The following is a 19576-nucleotide window of genomic DNA, read 5'->3' on the forward strand; positions in this document are numbered from 1 at the left end:
GCATGCAGATCACTTGAGGTCGGGAGTTCAAGACCAGCTTGTCAAACATGGTGAAACCCTGTGTCTACTAAAAATACAAAAATTAGCCGGGTGTGGTTGCACACACCTGTAATCCCAGGTACTTGGGAGGCTGAGGCATGAGAATCACTTGAACCCAGGAGGCAGAGGTTGCAGTGAGCCAAGATCACATCATTGAATTCCAGTCTGGACAACAGAGTAAGACTCCATCTCAAAAAAAAAAAAAAGAAAGAAAGAAAGAAAAGAAAAAAAAAGACATGGACCCAGCAGAAAGTGTTAAGTGTTCTAAGAGATAAAGCACTATAGGAATGTAAAAAAAAAAAAAACAGAGAGAAATTCCGATTATCAATAGATGGGGGAGATAACCAAAAAAGCTTCATGAAAGCATGGCATTTGATCTCGGTTTGGAACTGCAGGTAGAGTTTGAACAAGTCAGAGAGGAAGAGGAAGGGCTATAGGCATAGGGAGGGAAGCACAGACTAAGCAAATGGATGGGAAATCCTGGGGCATGGGTGGAGAAGAGTAAGTAGGATTATCTGGACAGAGCCTAGTGTGACCAAGAGGGTCTTCATCTCCCTCCACCCCTCACAATCATTTCCCCAGCCTCATCCCTCTGGAGCCAACCCACTCTAGCTTTCCATCTCTTGCTACTTATACCTCCCTATCTGTTCTCCCAGGGAACCCTCAGTCAGAACAGAGGGATTTATGAGCCGCAACTCTCCCTTCCTGAGATCAATGGCCTAAGATCAATAGCTATAATGCAGAAAATTAATCCATATTCATTAGAATTGAATTGAGCAAATGATATTATTAATATAAAAATTCCTTTGGAAATCTATGGAAAAGAATTAAAGGGAAAATTGTTCTAATGTCGCTACTGTCTGCCAAGCCACAGATTTAAGAAATTCAGGCAAGGAGAACTGCTTATTTTCAAAGAAAGTTTTAAAAGTTCTTCAGGGGTATAGCTACATTTGCCATTCAGATGCAGCAGGTGTGGAGATGGAAGAGATGCTTTCCTCCCTGTGGATTTGGAGGTCTAGGAAGTAGAATTGACTAACCCACTTACGGGTCACCTCCGGTCCTAGAATTCTAGGACTGCCATGCTTCTCCCTAACATCACGAGGAGTCACAGATGTGTTCGAGGGATATCAACTACAATCACTAACTCAGAAAACAGCCTTGACTCCTGAAGACCATTCTCTTTCCTGAACCCCAGATCCCAAGCCATCATACACTCACAAAACAAGAAAAGATGTCACAGGAACCATTGTTAGAAAAAAACTCAAAGGGGCCGGGTGCAGTGGCTCACTCCTGCAGTCCTAGCATTTTGAGAGGCCGAGACAGGTGGATCACCTGAGGTCAGGAATTCTAGACCAGCCTGGCCAACGTGGTGAAATCCCTTCTCCACTAAAAATACAAAAAATTAGCTGGGCTTGGTGGTGTGTGCCTGTAATCCCAGCTACTCGGGAGGCTGAGGCAGGAGAGTCACTTGAACCTGGGAGATGGAGGTTGCAGTGAGTCGAGATCCCATCACTGCACTCCAGCCTGAGCAACAGAGCAAGACTCTGTCTCAAAAAAATAAAAGAAAAAACTCAAAGAGAAGGCACAAGTGTGGCCAGGTGAAAGTTCATGGGAATGCAAGCAGAGGGCCTGATTCCAATTTTTACTTCTTCTGTTACTAGTTGTGGGAAACTGATATAATTCCTCTGAGGCTTGTTTTCTTTATCTGTAAATAAAGACAATAATATAGTAATTCCTACCTTAACAGGGTTATTATGAAACTTAATCAACAGAAGGCACTATGAAAGTGATTTGCAAACTGCAAAATGCTATTCAACATCATTATATTGCCCTAAAATCTCAAAAATGGTATTCTGAAGGAGGTATATTATTAATGGGATCTATTGGTGGGCTCTATGAGGTCCATAAATGCCCTGAAGCTATATGCCAAATTGTACATATATATATGTGTGTGTGTGCGCGCGTGCACACTTTGAAGTAGAAGAGGGCCAATAGATTTTAACATATTCTCTAGGAGGTTTGGGACTTACTAGAGATTGAGAATTGAGAACCCCTGACATAAAGATACTGAGTGGCAACTCTCCATCCATGTGCAGATTGAACCAGTCTTTCATTTATTAAAGCAACAGGCTTTATTTAAGCAGGAGTCACTGCAAGATGAAGCATCAAAGTCATTGAGGAAAGCTATAAAATCTTGATGGTTAGAGACAGGAATGGTCTGGGTGCTGATTCGCCCTAAAGCACGTGGAATGGTCTCAATGGCTTCTTGGCCACTCCATCAACTCTACACCCAGGGCCTCCATGCAGCCCAACTCCAGGGAGCCCTGTTCAGCCCTGTGCGATTAGAGTCTTTTGGAGCCCAGCTGGAGGGCTTGCTCTCCTCATATTACATGTGGTGCTCCCTAGAGATGGGTGATTCTCAATCCTCACAGCTAAAGGAGTCAGAGATTCTCTGAGAGCCTCTTGCTTTCTCCAAAACTCTGGTTGCTTCCTTCTTCTGGGCATGAGAGGAGATTTCTGCCCAGAGGGTGAGGGGAGGGTGCATCCAGATTGCTTTTTACTTTATATTAGCTCATATTTGTAATCCGCACTCAGGTACTACACTCTTTTCTTCTGAGGCCTGCCTGGCATCTCCCTGGGGTCTCTGGAATCCTCCAAGGGGAAAAAAGCCGATCAGCAACCCAGCTCAGTAAAGTTATGGTTGGCCAATTGTTGAGTTTTTCTGTTTTTATTACTCACATCACTTTATTCCCCACTGATACCACATGCAAATTCTATCCAATTGGAAGGCCCCTATCCAAGGCCTTTTCCAGTGCCTATAAGCTGAGGGCTGCTATCATCTGAATGTCCCCTGAAATTTATGTGTTGAAACTTACTCACCAATGTGACAGTATCAAGAGATGGGGCCTGTAGGAGGCAATTAAGTCATGAGGGCAGAGCACTCATGGATGGTACGACAGCCCTTACTTATAAAAGGGCTGGAGGGAGTGGCTTCACCCCTTTTCCATCCCTTTAGCCATGTGAGGACACAGTGTTTGTCCTTCCGGAGGATGCAGCCACAAGCCAACATCTTGGAAGCAGAGAGATGGGGCCCTCACTAGACACCGAACCTACCAGTGCTTTGATCTTGAATTTTCCAGCCTCTGGAACTGTGAGAAATAAATTTCTATTATGTATAAATTACCCAGTCACTGGTATTTCACTACAGTAGCGCAAAGACAGGGGCTTAGAGGATGGCCTCATACTGGAAGGAAATGAGGAGGTCCTCTTGTCCTTGGCCCTGTGAATCTCATTTATCTCTTGCCCTGAAAGACTCCCAGGATGGGCATTTCACAAACTCCCTCCATCAAGAGACCAAGAACCTCCTCCCAGGGTCTAACCCAAATTCCATTAATAGTGCTGTGTGAAGCAGGGCAAATGACTCCTCTCTGGGCTCAGTCCCTTGTAGCCCGGACTTTCACCCGTTCTCAGGGCCCCATTAACTACTCTGGGTCTGTTTTCTTCCTCTGGAATGTATGTATCTTTTCCTGGGAAACTGCCAAGCACTTGGGGGAGACAGTATGGGCAGAAATGACCACAAAGCTAGAGGGAATGCTTAAGAAGTCCAACAACCATTCAACACAGATTTATTGAGCATCTGTCATGTTCCAGGAACTACGCAAAGCACATGGGAGAGATGGGCTCTGGCTGGGCGAGCCCCTCCAGCAACCCAGCTTCTGAAGGCATATTAGCCGCTCTATGAAGCAGTTCCACAAACTTCTCCTACCTTTGTAGAATTTATTCCAGTCTGTCTAATGGGTAACATGGCAATTTGTGTAAAGAACATAACCCCTACTGGACTGCAGATGCCTTAAGGGTGAGGAGGATCCACACAGGTGTTCTGTGCCTGTTTGTTGAATTAATCAAAAGCAAAATTCATCCTCTGTTGTTATCTCTGGAGGTCGTGGGGAGCAAAATTAAATAGGAAAAGAGCAGCGAACATGCACAAAGCTCCTGAAGCTTTCTCCTCAATTAAACACACACACACGCATGCATGCATGTGCACATGTGTATGTGAGTGCATGCGCGCACACACACACACACACACATATTTAAAAGGGACTCTCGGCTCCCTGCTGCTTGCTTGAAAATGCAAGCTTCAAGAGACAATTAAATATTGATATCTTTACATCTCAGTATTTTCTTTTCAAATCCAAACAGCCCCAACAGGGGCCATTCCTGGTACTTATTTAACTCCTTAAAAATATCAGCAAGGGGTTTTATCTTTTTAAAATTAAGTCATTAAGTGCAGAGAAGATGCAACAGGCTATGGGGTGGGAATAGGCTAATCCCCCCGAAACAAGCCTGTGGGGAGTCCCAATTCACTCTCATAGATTCCACCTGGGAGAGCTGGCTCTAAGGGGCCTGGCCAGCTCTGCTAGATCCTGGATTCCAGGCCCAGCCCCCCAGGCCACACCCCCTCCATGGTCTGAAAAGGACAAAGGGATGCTCTCTTGGCAGCTTTCCCCAACAGGCACTTGTGCGCCCTGCAATCAGAGGCTTGGCAGAGTTATGTAAATTGCCTGTGCATAATGATGTCCTTGCTGAATAGATTAACTCAGCAGGGGGTACCGGACAAAGGCAAGCAGGTGCTGGCTGCTGGGCGCTCAACTCTGCCCCAGCACCAAGGGTGGTGGCAGTGCTTCTGGATCACACGTGCCAATGGCCTTCTCATCATACTATACTCTCTTCCCCATCTACCATACCTACCACACACCTCTATCCCAAACACACTCTTGCCTCTTCTCCCACAATCGGTCCCAACAGTCTACCCTCTAGGATCTCCAAGGTCAGGGCTGGAAGGGAAAGTGATGAAACCCTTTCCCAGGAGTTGTTTCATGTAAGGGAGTTTTCAAATGGCTGAATCTTAGCCCCTTGAGTCATTGGCAAACATGTCCTATATATGCCTGTGTCTCATTCTCCATCACGTGGGCAGGACCCATGTTCTCACATTCTCCACAGGACCCAATCGAGGACCCTCAACACAGTAAGTGCTCACCAAATTCTTTTGGGATAGAATTGAATTCCAAAATTATAGAGCAAGAAAGCAGCTTTGAAGTTATGCAAGCAGCCAACAGGCATATTCTGACTGTGACGTATGTGCCATACACTGTGTGAACACTGACACAGGGATTCTAGCCTAGTTCCTATGAGTTCCTGGAAACTATAGGCAAATTGTATTTTTACGTGCTTGTTCACAGGGAGAGAGTCCATGGCTTTCACCAGCTCTTTCACGGGGCCATGGCCTCTCCCTAAAAAAGGAATGAACAACTGCTAGTCCAATAGGAAGAACAGATGTGAAAACCAACAACCACAACAGTGTGCTATGCCCTGGGACGGAGATCAGCACAAGATGCTTGAGGACATAAAGGAGGGCCCAATCCGAGAGGATAGAGCCCTGAAATCGGGATTGCTCCTTTCTAAGGTAGATATTACCAGTCCCATATCGCTATTAAGGAAAATGAGGCTCAGAGAGGTTACGCTACTTGCCCAAGGTCACACATTAGTAGAGCCAAAATCAAAATCTAAGTCTCTCTGATTCCAAGCTTAGTGATGTTTTGCATTTGGCATTTGAGAGCCTGGCCTTGAGACCCCTCATGTTCTCTTAGGCATGGGACCCCTGCGATGGCTGGCTGAATTCTCAACAGCCATGGAGCGGGACTGGTAGATAGGCCTCTCTGTCCATGGTGTGCACATCTTTGCATGCTTCAGCGAACTTTGTGGAGTCTATTTACCACATCTAAGACCAATTTCCTTCCCTTCAGTTGCTTTGAAGATAATTGAAGGTACTTGCATTGTCTGCCTGGGAATGTAAAAAGCCAGCTAATGCTGCAATCGATGCTTCCTGCTTAATGCTGCGCCTCTGCCCAAGCCCGCCCTGAGCAGCAGCTAACACAGCCTTCAGTGATGGCTTCGGCAGATCTTCCCAGCCGACTACTTTGTTAATCAGAAAGGGGCTGGGGGCTGTGGGGGCCCTCAGGATAATGGCAGGCAGATTGAGTTGTTAAGCCCGAATGAAATATTTAGTAGCACCATTTGCAGGATTCGGCTGGTGGGAGCAGTACTCTTAGCACTGCTTGGGGATGGGAATGGGGGAAGGGTGCCCGCTTTGAGCTCCCCAGGCAAGGGGCACTGATTAGTCTGTTTCAGTCTGCAGTGATGGCGGGAGAGGCAGCACCAGCCTGAGCTGAGGAAATGCCGCAGAGAGGAGGGAGGCGGGGACTGGCCAGGACATGACCTCCTAACTGGCACCTTTCCCAGGGCAGACTGGGACTGTCTCAGGAGGGCAAGATGCCAGGCTCTGCAAAACCACATCTGCAGTCCCTTAGAGGGCATGAAGCAGGGATACCCACAACTGTGGAAAGAGCTCCTGTTGTCTTCATTCATCCCCACCTCTTCTAGGCTCTTATGCTCTGTGTTGGAGCTCAGCTTAACATGTAAGTTTAACAAGGACATGTAGAGTTGGCTGAAGCATGGGATTGTGAGAGGAGGGAATGGAAAAGATGGTATTCTCTGTTCCTCCTCCTAACCTACTCTGGAAACATAGCATCCCAGCCCTGTGTGCTTTATACCACACCACCACACCACACTGGCTTCCTCACTTATAAAATAATGGAATCCTGGCATTAGATGGGACTCTGTAGATCACATCTTTGCTCAACATTTATTGAGCTCCTGCCAGGCATGGTGGCTGATGCCCATAATCCCAGCACTTTGGAAGACTGAGACAGGAAGATCACTTGAGCCCGTGAGTTCAAGGCTGCAGTAAGCTATGATCATGCTACTGCACTCCAGCCTGGGTGACAAAGAAAGACTCTGTCTCTTAAAAAGAAAAAGAAAAGAAAGTATTTCTTGAGCTCCTAACCTACTATGATCAAGTATATACTAGGTCATCTAGTCCATCCCACATTCAATATTCTAATCTCCTCTATTTAAGGCTCAGAAAAGTTAGGTTACTTGCCCAAGGAAGAGCCAAAATCAAACTCTAAGTCTCTCTGATTCAAAGCTTAGTGGTGTTTTGCCCTGCACTTGGCATTTGAGAGCCTGTCCGTAAGACCCCTCATGTTCTCTCAGGTGTGGGACCCTTACAACTGCTGTCTGAATTCTGAATAGCCATAGAGCTATTGGCCAATTGACTTCACCCCAGGTAGCCAATCTTTGAGTGCCTTATGAATAAGAAATGCATTATTTCACATTGATCCTCACTCTAACCCATCTTTGTTAAAAATACTTCCTTTTGATCAAGACAAAATTTGTTTCCTTTCAGTTCCTATTTATACCCTTGGCCCTTGTTCCCCTGTACCCTTCCTCCATTATTGCCAAAGTCGCAGTAGAGTCCTTCTGATATCTGGAAACATCTTCCAGGTTCCTTCCAACCCAGTGGCAAGACCAAAATATAATTACTAATCTGAGGAACAAGGTGGACTGCAGCAATGCCAAGCCTCTTGGATGTCAAGCAACTTAATTTTTTCCTAACGCTTCTCCCTCATGTTTTTTTTTTATTATTCTTTTTCTCCTTAATCTCCAGGTCTAACACAAAGTCACAAACTCCTTCATAAAAGCAGGTTACAAGATTTCATTTCTTGTCTGTGATAGACTGGCTTGTATCAGACAGATTCTCATGCTAAAATATATATATATTTGTGATGGAATCTCGCTCTGTCACCTGGCTGGAGTGCAGTGGTGATCTTGGCTTACTGCAGCCTCCATCTCCTGGGTTCAAGCAATTCTCCTGCCTCAGCCTCCCAAGTGGCTGAGACTACAGGTGTGTGCCACCACGCCTGGCTAATTTTTGTGTTTTTAATAGAGATGGGGCTTCACCATTTTGGCCAGGATGGTCTCAATCTCCTGACCTCGTGATCCACCTGCCTTGGTCTCCCAAAATGCTGGGACTACAGGCATGAGCCACCATGCCCAGCCAGGGAAAAAAAAAAAAAAAAAGTTTTTACAATTATTGAAGATCTACCAAAGCAGTCAGGACATATGAGCCAAAATTCCAAAAAGAAGAGAAATGAATTGAGAAGCACCCTCCGTTCATGATTGCTCTTCCCTTGGTGTATTCACTGAATCACATATAGCAGCTCAGACTGAAAAGATAAGCATCAGACAGGAGCTAAGATACTGTAAGGCCAAGCAAAGTTTTAGACAGTCTCATGTGGCTGAGGAGACAAATAGAAGTTCAAAGCTATTAAAGCATCAAGGACATGAGGAGATGAGATCCTGGAGAGAAGAGGTCAAATAAGTGAACCCAATATTCAATGCCAATTTCTCTCAAGCCATTTGTGATCTGTAATCGGCAACTGAGGGGCTGAGAAACCTAACCAAAAAGTGCCTATGAGGCTAGAAAATTTAAAAGAGCATTTTAGCACTCTTATAGTGCTAGGGAGACTTGAAGACCACCAAGGAGGAGACCTGGTAGACATTTCAGGCTTTAATTTGGGACACATGAAGTACTAAAGCCAAAAAATAAAAGCAAGTGGGAATTTATGAACCTTCACAGAGAATTTAACCAAGCTTCAGATACAGGTGACCTGCCCCCACCCTAATTGACTAAGTAAACTTTAACTGGAAAAAGATAACATCATCCAGAGACCAATTTTTCATAACAATGTGTGACATTTAATAAGAACTAACTAGACATTCTAGGACATAAAATGAAATAACTAAGAACCAAAACAAAAAACAGATTATAGAAACAGATTCACAGCTGAACCAAATATTGGTGTTTTCAGACACAGATTTTAAAATAACTGTGATAAATATCTATAAGGAAATAGATCAAAAATGGGAAATTTCAGCCAAAAAACCACCCTGAGATCTATAAAAAGAACCAAATTACAATTCCAAAACTAAAAACGTATAACTAAAATTAGTAAGTTGTATTTAACAAGAGATTAAACACCACTGAAAGAAGGAAGAGGTTGGAATGATAGATTAGAAGACAATACCCAGATTTTTTTTTTTTTTTTTTTTTTTTTTTTTTTTTTTTTTTGAGACGGAGTCTCGCTCTTTCGCCCAGGCTGGAGTGCAGTGGCGCGATCTCGGCTCACTGCAAGCTCCGCCTCCCGGGTTCCGGCCATTGTCCTGCCTCAGCCTCCCGAGCCCCTGGGACTCCAGGCACCCGCCACCTTGCCCGGCTAATTTTTTTGTATTTTTTTAGTAGAGACGGGGTTTCACCGTGTTCGCCAGGATGGTCTCGATCTCCTGACCTCGTGATCCACCCCGTCTCGGCCTCCCAAAGTGCTGGGATTACAGGCTTGAGCCACCGCGCCCGGCCCAATACCCAGATTATAACAAGAGAGAATATTTTTTAAAAATGGAAATATAGAAAAGAGTGTAAGAAACATATGGGACGATTAAAAGATCTAATATATTTGTAATTGGAGTCCCAGAGGAAAAGGAGAGAAAAAAAAATGTGGCATAAACAATATTTGAAAATTACTGGCTGAGAATTTTCTAAGACTGATGAATGACATCAAGCTACAGATTTTCAGACAGCCCTAAGCAGGATAAATGTATACTCAAGCATACCATATCCAAACTGCCAAAAATCCAAAACCAAGAGAAACACTTAAGGCAGCCAGAGAAAAACCTACATTATTTTCAACTTAGTAACAATAATATATAGATAACTTATCAGTAGAAATGATAAAAGTGATCAAAGTAATAATTGTCCATTTATTACCATTTATCGAAGATGCATGTGTAATCTCAGGAATAACCGCTAAAAGGATAGCAAAAAACTATATAACTAACACAATAATGGAAATAAGAAAACAAGGCTAGGCATGGAGGCTCACACCAGTAATCCCAGTGCTTTGGCAGGCCAAGGTGAGTGAATTACTTGAGCTCAGGAGTTCGAGATCAGCCTAAATAACATGGCAAAACTCCCTCTCTACAAAAAATACAAAAATTAGCCAGATGTGGTGGCGCACGCTCGTGGTGCCAGCTACTCATGAGGCTGAAGTAGGAGTAGTGAAGAGTGAGTACCACTGCACTCCAGCCTGGGCAACAAAGTGAGACTCTGAAAAAAAAAAAAAAAAAAAGGAAGGAAGGAAGGAAGGGAGGGAGGGAGGGAGGGAGGGAGGGAGGGAGGGAGAGAGGGAGAGAGAGAGAGGGAGGGAGGGAGGGAGAGAAGGAAAGAAAAAGAAAGAAAGAAGAAAACATACTTGATTAACTCGAACTGGGCATGGTGATGGGCGCCTGTAATCCCAGCTACTTGGAAGGCTGAGGCAGGAGAATCGCTTGAACCCTGGAGGCAGAGGTTGCAGTGAGTTGAGATCGCACCACTGCACTCCAGCCTGGGCAATAGAGCAAGACTCTCTCTCAAAAAAAACAAAAACAAAAACAAAAGTACTGAATTAACTCAAAAGAAGAAAAGAAAGGAGGACAAAAGGAGCATCTGGAAGATACAAATAGAAAACATGTAGTGCACTGAAGCTCCAAAATATCAGTAATTACATAAAAGGATAAAATACTAAATCTTTCTATTGAAAACAAAAATTGTAAAACTATTGATAAGATCTTAATGTCTACATATATTTATATTATCCTGAAGACAAACATAAAGTTTCTAAATTGGAGAAGACTATTATTACTTACAGCAATAACTACATCAGTTTCCCATGCCCAATTCTCCCACTGAGAGGTGGGGCAATGAGACCCCTAGATGGTTAGGCCTGTGCATGCAAGGCGGGGAGTGGGGTGGTGGGGCGGTGGTATGGTTTCTGGTTTGTGGCTTTACAGGAGATAAGTCTCAAAATTATAAGTATGGATATTTACATAGAAACAGATACAGCTGCCTTCCCTGTCCTCTTCTAAGACAGGGAGAGGAACCTTGTTTTTCTAATGCAAACAAATTTTCTCAAGGAAAAGAAAGGAAAAAGTCTCTACTCTGAAGTGCAAGTATTTGGCTCTGGGTAAGATAAGTTTACTTAGCCTTTGAATAGGAGCAGATGGCTCCATTACAAAGGAAAAAAGTGAAGGTCTATCATCCTTAGAATGTGAGAAGCAAATGTGTCTGGGGAAAAGAGAAATGCTCCATTGTTATATAGCATGCCAATTTTCTTTGTTCCAAGCAGGAACGTGGAAATATTCATATTGCTTTTCAATAACTATGATGAAAATAAACAACTATAGGCTGCTGACAAGTGATGCACCTTAAATATAAGACCACAAAAAGGACAAAAGGAGAAAAATGGAAAAAAATATGCTATGCAAACACTAACCAAAAAAAGATAGTATGGTTATACTATCTTTAGATAGAGTAGACTTTGAGGCAAGAAGAGTTGACAAAGAAAATGAAATATGTTTTACAATAACAAAAAAATATAAAAACCTATATTATACATTTTATAATAAGAAAAGGATCAATCTACTGGGAAGATATAAAAATTTTATCTGTGTATCCACCTCATAACATGGCCTCAAAATGTAAAATGCAAAACTTGGAGCAAGGAAAAGTAATTTCATATATTTTTCCCAGTAACTGGTAGAATAAGCACATAAAAATAACACAAAGGATATAGAAGATTTGAAAAATATACTTAATAAACCTAAATTAATTAAAATATATAAAAATACTATACCTCACACCCACTTGGAGCCAAGGTAGAGTAACCAGTACCAGATATACCCTCCTACCGAAAATAACTAAGAATTTTAAGAAAATTCTACTTTCTTATTTATGAAACAATGTTTCTTAAAACTTTGGACATTAAACAACAAAGAACAGTGATTTCTGAGAGATGGGAAATAAAGGAGGTAAGTGAACTTTACAGCTGCCTTTGGCTCATTGCCTAAAGAGAGTTTCCAGGCTGTGGTGCAAGGAGGGGAACCCAGGTAGAGTCCAGTGATCTCTGAATTGAGGGGATAGATCCAAGAGTCAGAGGAGACCAGAGCAGTTACAGTTCACTCATACCACAGCTCACTAATTCTCTCTTTTTATTTTTTTAGTCTTATTCTATTTCTGTATTTCATTTACCTGTGTATCCACCTCATAACATGGCCTCAAAATGTAAAATGCAAAATTTGCAGCAAGGAAAAATAAATAATTTCATAGCAATAGTAGAAACTATTGCTACGTCTTCAGGTTTCCTAACATTTTCTTGTACAATGTCTAAGCTATCATAATTTTATTCAGTGTATTTTTTATCTCAAACGTTGCAGTTTTCATCTCTAGAAGATCAAATTGAGTCTATTGTTATCTTTTATGCCTCCACTTTACATAGCATAATATTTCTTTTAGCTTTTTGAACATATGGAATGTAGTTATAACAAGTGTTATTATGCCCTTTTGTACTAATTCTACCATCTGGATCAATTTTCATTGATTTTTCTCCCCATTATGGGTATAATTTTACTGCTACTTTACACAGTTGGTTTTTTATGGGATGCCAAGCATTATAAATTTTATCCTGTTTGGTGCTGGATATTTTTGTATTCCTGTAAATATTCCTTAGATTTTTTTCTGAGATGCAGTTAAAACATTTGAAAACAGGTTGACCTTTTTGAAGCTTGCTTTTCAGCTTTGTTAGATAAGACTAGAGCATCATTTATTCTAGGGTGAATGTTCTCCACTACCAAGGCAAAACACTTCTGGATTCTGTCCCTGATGCTCCATGAATTATGGTTTCCACTTTGTATAGTGGGAATAGGCACCATATCAGTCAAGTATGAGAGCCATAGATTGTCCTATCTAATCTTTTCAGGTATTTCTTTCCCTGGCCTCAGGTAGTTTTCTCAAATGCATGCTCTTAGTAGTATCCAGATGAACAGTTAAAGAAGACCCTTTGCAGATTTTTGAAGTTCTTTCTATCTTTCATGTGACTCTCTCCCCTCCTTCAGTTAGACTGCAGTAAGTTAGAAATGTATACCATAAATCCTTAAGAAAACATTAAAATGACAAAAGAAAGAGTTATAACAAGTCAATGAAAGTAATAAAATGAAATAATAAAAATACAAATAATAGCAGACATCTTAGGCAAATCTAATACAATAGTATATAAAAAGGATAATACATCATGACTGGGAACTTGAGGTTGGTTTAATATTCAAAAATTACTATAATTCACCATGCTAACAGACAAAAAAAATGATATAATCCTCTCAATAGATACAGAAAAAGCATTTGACAAAATTTAATGATAATTTCTTATTTTAAAAGCCCTCAAAAAACTGGGAATCAAAGAGAACTTCCTCACCCTGATAAAGTCCATCTGTAATAACCTACACCTACTATCACACTTGAAGCAAAAGTCAAGTACAAATGGCTTTACCAGTGGATTCTACCATGCATTGAAGAAACAAATAATGCCAATCCTATACAAACATAGATGCAAAAATTCAAAACAAATTATTAGCAAATTGAATCCAGCAATTTATAAAAAGAACAATACATTACAATTAACTTGGGCTTATTCTAAGAAAGCAAAGTTTGTTTACTACTTGGAAATTGATCAGTGTAATTGATTGTAATTCACCAATTAGAACGATGAAGAAGAAAAAAATTACATAATTATCTCAATAGATATAGGAAAGTCATTTGATAAAATTCAATACCTGTTCTTGTTTAAAATTAGAAAGGAATAAAAACTTAGCAAATTAATGACAGAAGGAAACTTCCTTAACTTCAGAAAGGACAACTACAAAAAACTTGCAGCAAATACCATTCTTAATGATAAATATTGAAAGACTTACCCTTGATATCAGGAGTGATGCAATGATGTTCATTTTCACCTTATTCAGCATCATATCGCAGGTCTTATATAGTGCAGGGCAAGAGGCAGAGGAGGATAAAATAATTGAAAATAAATAAATAGGATAATCTTGTGGTTCATAAGCATGATGATTGCCTTTTCACACTCGTATGAGATGAACTTCGTTATGATGTTGGCACATTCCCATCTGATGTGAAAAAGAAAAATAAAGAAAAGAAATAAATAAATAAATCTGTCACTTTGTGTATTTGAAAACTGAAAATAATGTACAAATAAACTGATACAGTTAAATTAATTTAACCAAGTCAAATAAGGTTACAGTTCAATATGCAAAAATTAATTGTATTTCTATACACAACAAACTTTTTTAAAAAAAAATTACAAAATATCCTTTTCTATAGCATCAAAACATAAGTACCCTAAAATAAATACAACAAAATATGTGCAAAACCTGAAGACAAAAAACCAACATGCCTGATTAAGATAAATTAAAGAAGACCAGAATTGGTGGGGTAAGACAACATAGTTATAGATTGAAAAAATCAATATCATAAATGCATTAATTCTCCCCAAACTGATATAAAATTCATTGCCATTACAATCAAATTTTTCAACTTTTAAAAAAATTTTGTAGACATTGACAAACTGAATCCAAAATTTGTGTAAAAGTGCAAAGTTTTTTTTTTTTTTTTTTGAGACAGAGTCTCTCTCTGTCGCCCAGGCTGGAGTGCAGTGGCCGGATCTCAGCTCACTGCAAGCTCCGCCTCCCGGGTTCACGCCATTCTCCTGCCTCAGCCTCCCGAGCAGCTGGGACTACAGGCGCCCGCCACCTCGCCCGGCTAGTTTTTTTGTATTTTTTAGTAGAGACGGGGTTTCACTGGGTTAGCAAGGATGGTCTCGATCTCCTGACCTCGTGATCCGCCCGTCTCGGCCTCCCAAAGTGCTGGGATTACAGGCTTGAGCCATCGCGCCCAGCCAAAAGTGCAAAGTATTAAAATAGCTAGGAGAATCTTGAGAAAGAGTAGCAAATTTGGAGGTCTTAAACTATGAGATATTAAGATAGATTATAAAGCTCCTGTAATTAAGATGCTTGTGGAAAGGGCACAAAGTTAGCCAATGCACAACAGAACACAAAAGAGAACCCTAAAATAGACTAATGTGTGCTGTCATTTGCCTTATCACAAAGGTAAGATGACAGAACAATGGGAAATAGTCTTTTAAAGAAATGAAGCTTAATCAACTGCATATTCATACGGAAAAAAATAATTTGACCCCTACCTCACACCATACACAGAATCAATTTTGGATGTGTTGTAAACAAAAAAGTGAAAAGTAAAACAATAAAGCTTTCAGAACATGGCAGAACATGTTAATGGCTTCAGAGTAGGCAAATATTTCTTAAACAGGGCACAAAACACATTAATCATGAAGAAAACTATTGGTAGTGGCTGTTATCAAAATTTAAAACTTCTGTTTATCAAATGATACCTTAAGGGTGAAAAAGCAGGCTGGGTGCAGTGGCTCATGCCTGTAATCTCAGCACTTTGGGAAGCCAAGGTGGGCGGATCACGAGGTCAGGAGATCGAGACCATCCTGGCTAACATGGTGAAACCGCATCTCTACTAAAAATACAAAAAATTAGCCAGGCGTGGTGGTGGACACCTGTAGTCCCAGCTACTTGGGATGCTAAGGCAGAAGAATGGCGTGAACCCGGGAGGCAGAGCTTGCAGTGAGCTGAGATTGCACCACTGCACTCCAGCCTGGGCAAAAGTGCGAGACTCTGTCTCAAAAAAAGAGTGAAAAAGCAGTTCACATAGTAGGAGAAGGTATTCACACTATATACTGTGAATAAACTCATGTCCAACATATATAAAGGAATTCTATAATCAGTAGGAAGAAGTACACATATTTCATATTTTCCAACAGAAAAATGTGAAAAATACGAATAGGTACTACGCAAAGGATGATATGCGTGTATGCAAAAAACCTATGAAAAGACATTCAATTTCATTAGTCATTAGGGAAATGTAAATTAAGAAACCACAATGAATTATTACTACACACTCACCAGAATAAAAAAATTTAAAACACTGATAATAACCAAGTATTGGCAAAGATGTGGAGCAAATGAAACTTTTATAGATTGCTGGTATAAGCATAAGTTGGTAAAACCACAAGTTTGCTCCTAAGTATATATCTTAGGAAATGTCATGTAGAAAATATACGTGGAAATGCATGCATATGTGTACCAAATAACATTCCTAATAGCAACACACTGGGTCAGGGCAGGAGGAGTCCATCAATAGTAGAATAGATAAACAAAGTGTGATATACTCACACAGTGGAGTAGTACACAACAAACAAAAATAAATGAATTAGTGCTACTACATACAACAGCACAGATTTACCTTATAAAATGGAACAAAAGAAGTCATACAGAGAAGAGCACACACTGCATGATTCTATTTGTATAAAATTCAAAAGTAGGCAAAACTAATCTGTAGCAATGGGAATCAGAATAGTGGCTATGTTTAATGGGGTTAATGACTACAAAGGAATGACAGAAGTTTGGGGCTACAGGTAATAATGTTTCCTGATCTGGATGATAGTTGTTTAAATGACAGTAAAAATTTGTGGACTTGTACACTTGTAATTTGTGCACTTCTTTGTATGCATTTTATACTTTAATTTTGTAAACACTTGCCAAAAATAATAAAAAAGGTTATAAACATCAACCATAGCATGATTCTATATATGTAAGTTTGTATAAATAATATGTACTAAGCATAATATATAAAACTATATCGAACAAAATGCTAACAGTAATTATACCTGGGTGTTGGTTTATGAGTCATTTTCACTTTCTTCTTTGTACCTTTTGGTATTGTCTGAATACTTTCAATGAAAATGTATTGCTTTCATAAAATAAAGTTCACATTTTCAGATGGTTAAATGGTATTGTGGTTATGTTTAAAGAGTAAGAGTTCTTATCTCCAAGAAACACATAATTGAAGCATTTACAGATGAAATAATATAATGTCTAGCAGGGGGTAGGGAGAAGCAGGAAACATAGATTTTTTTTTTAATGGCCATATGTTGGTAATTGCTGAGACTGAGTGACAGTCCATGGGGATTCATTATACTTTTTCCTCTACCTATGTGTGTTTGAATAATAAAGACTTGAAAAACAAATAGTATTTCATAAACATAGAGCTTATGCATGGCAGACATTACCCATAGCAAAAGCTATGCATAATCTGTATACAGCCAGAGAGAAGATGGATTATTAGAGAACATTTTCTCAATAACTGGGTGGAGGGCAGCTGGATTCCACCAAAAAATGTCATGGAGACTGTGTTCATGCCTTGTTAAAGGTCCTCTGGGATCCAAGCCTTGTTCAAGAGTCCAGCCTCATAGAACAACTGCCCCAAAGAGAGGAAACTACTCATGGGACCATAGCCTCCCACCAACCTAGAAAGGATCTAAGCCCCAATGGAAAGTGCAGTCACACAGAAGATGGACCACCAATACCTGAGCCTTCTCTAGGGCTTTTCTAAAAGAAGACAAAGGGCAACTTATTTCACAGAGAATCAGAACCTACCTTAGAAGTTTCTTGCCTTCTTTTTTTTTTTTTTTTTTTTTTTTCTTTTTGAGACAGAGTTTCACTCTTGCTGCCCAGGCTGGTGCAATAGCACGATCTCGGCTCACTGCAACCTCTGCCTCCTGGGTTCAAGTGATCCTCCTGCCTCAGCCTCCCAAGTAGCTGAGATTACAGGCGTCCACCATCATGCCCGGCTAATTTTTGTATTTTTAGTAGAGATGGAGTTTCACCATGTTGGCCAGGCTGGTCTTGAACCCCTGACGTCACATGATCCACCCACCTCAGCCTCCCAAAGTGCTGGGATTACAGGCATGAGCCACCGTGCCCGGCCCGTTTCTTGCCTTCTTAACTCTGGGAGTAAGGTATCAGGACAGGAATTGTTGAGGAGATGGAGAGAAGAGAGTCTTATTGCCTTAGATGAAAAGGCTGCTGTGAGTTCTGGCCAGACTAGAGGCCCTTGGGTGCTGTCTACGGTGGCCCTGAGATCCTCGCTCAGATTATCTGATTGGCTCTGGTCCTAACTTTGGTCTACTCTTTGGTCACCTAAGCTTGATCCAGCCTTGATCTGAGTACAACCATACCTCAAATTGTCTTTTTGACCAACCTTGCGTTGACATTCTCAGATGCTATAGTCTTTTCTATAACCTCTTTTGGCTAATGGATAAAAGTACCACTAGCTGAGTTTGCAACAAATTTCAAGCACAGGTCAAAGACCTTAATTCCTTTTGGAAAGGGATGTTAAGTAGGAGGAGTCAGTAAGGCACCTGAGAAACCTTCTAACTAGGGAAACGCCTGCCATGCTTCACAAAAACAAGAATTAAGCTGCTGCCTAAAATTTATGTTTCACTTTGGCTTTTAATCTGGGAACAACCTGGATGTGAGGATTGATCAAGGACAGCAAACTAAGGCATTCTCTAGAACAACACTGTCCAATTGAAATATAATGCCAACTACAAATGTGAACCACATACGTAATTTTACATTTTCTCATAAGCAATTTTATTTATTTATTTATTGAGACAGAGTCTCGCTCTGTTGCCCAGGCTGGAGAGCAATGGTGCGACCTCGGCTCACTGCAACTTCTACCTCCCAGGTTCAAGTGATTCTCCCACCTCAGCCTCCCAAGTAGCTGGGGTTGCAGGCACCAGCCATCATGCCCGACTAATTTTTGTATTTTTGTGGAGATGGGGTTTCACCACATTGCCCAGGTTGGTCTTGAACTCCTGACCTCAGGTGATCCGCCCACCTCGGCCTCCTAAAGTGCTGGGATCACAGGTGGGAAACACCACATCCAGCCTCATAAGCAATTTTAAAAGCAAAAAGAAGCAGGCGAAACTAATACAGTAGTATGTTCTTTAGTCTAACATATCCAAAATATTATTATTTCAGCCGGGCGCGGTGGCTCAAGCCTGTAATCCCAGCACTTTGGGAGGCCGAGGCGGGTGGATCACGAGCTGAGAAGATCGAGACTATCCTGGCTAACATGGTGAAACCCCGTCTCTACTAAAAATACAAAAAATTAGCCGGGCACGGTGGTGGGCGCCTGTAGTCCCAGCTACTTGGGAGGCTGAGGCGGGAGAATGGCGTGAACCCGGGAGGCGGAGCTTGCAGTGAGCCGAGATCACGCCACTGCACTCCAGCCTGGGAGACACAGCGAGACTCCGTCTCAAAAAAAAAAAAACAAAAACAAAAACAAAATATTATTATTTCAATATGTAATAACCATAAAAAAGTTAATGGAACATTTTACATCTCTTTTGTACTATATCTTTGTACTATATCTTTAAAATATACACACCCAGTGTATATTTTATACTTGGGGTACATTTCAATTCAGAATAGCCATATTTCAATAACCCAATAGCACATGTGGCTAGTAACCATCTTCTTGGACAAGGACAGCACTAGAAGCCAAGGAGGGAACTATCCTGTTCTGACTACCAAAGACTATTATAGCTGAGGAACTGGACATTCCATCACAAACTGTCCTAACATCCTCCACGTGCCAGCCATGCACAAGCCCTGGAGAAATCACTGGTGAGCTTGTTCTATTCAAGTCCTGAGATAAGATTGGATCTACATGAAGGAATAACTGACAATAGTTATGGAACGGGTAAAAATGTTATCAGGCTGTTCCCAGAATCTATTTTATTCATGTTGAATGATGATAGTTGGCTAT

General features: G+C 41.0%; 1 protein-coding gene and 1 pseudogene across 1 annotated transcript in view; both read left to right on the top strand.

Annotated features, from left to right (window-relative positions):
• PAFAH1B2 (platelet activating factor acetylhydrolase 1b catalytic subunit 2) overlaps positions 1–19576 on the top strand; it is a 1197441-nt gene that overhangs the window by 335983 nt on the left and 841882 nt on the right. The gene's annotated exons all lie outside the window — the stretch shown is intronic.
• On the top strand, positions 13900–13989 carry LOC126936745 (uncharacterized; annotated as a pseudogene).

The sequence above is a fragment of the Macaca thibetana genome, chromosome 14 (assembly GCF_024542745.1).
Source record: "Macaca thibetana thibetana isolate TM-01 chromosome 14, ASM2454274v1, whole genome shotgun sequence".
NCBI lineage: Eukaryota > Metazoa > Chordata > Mammalia > Primates > Cercopithecidae > Macaca > Macaca thibetana.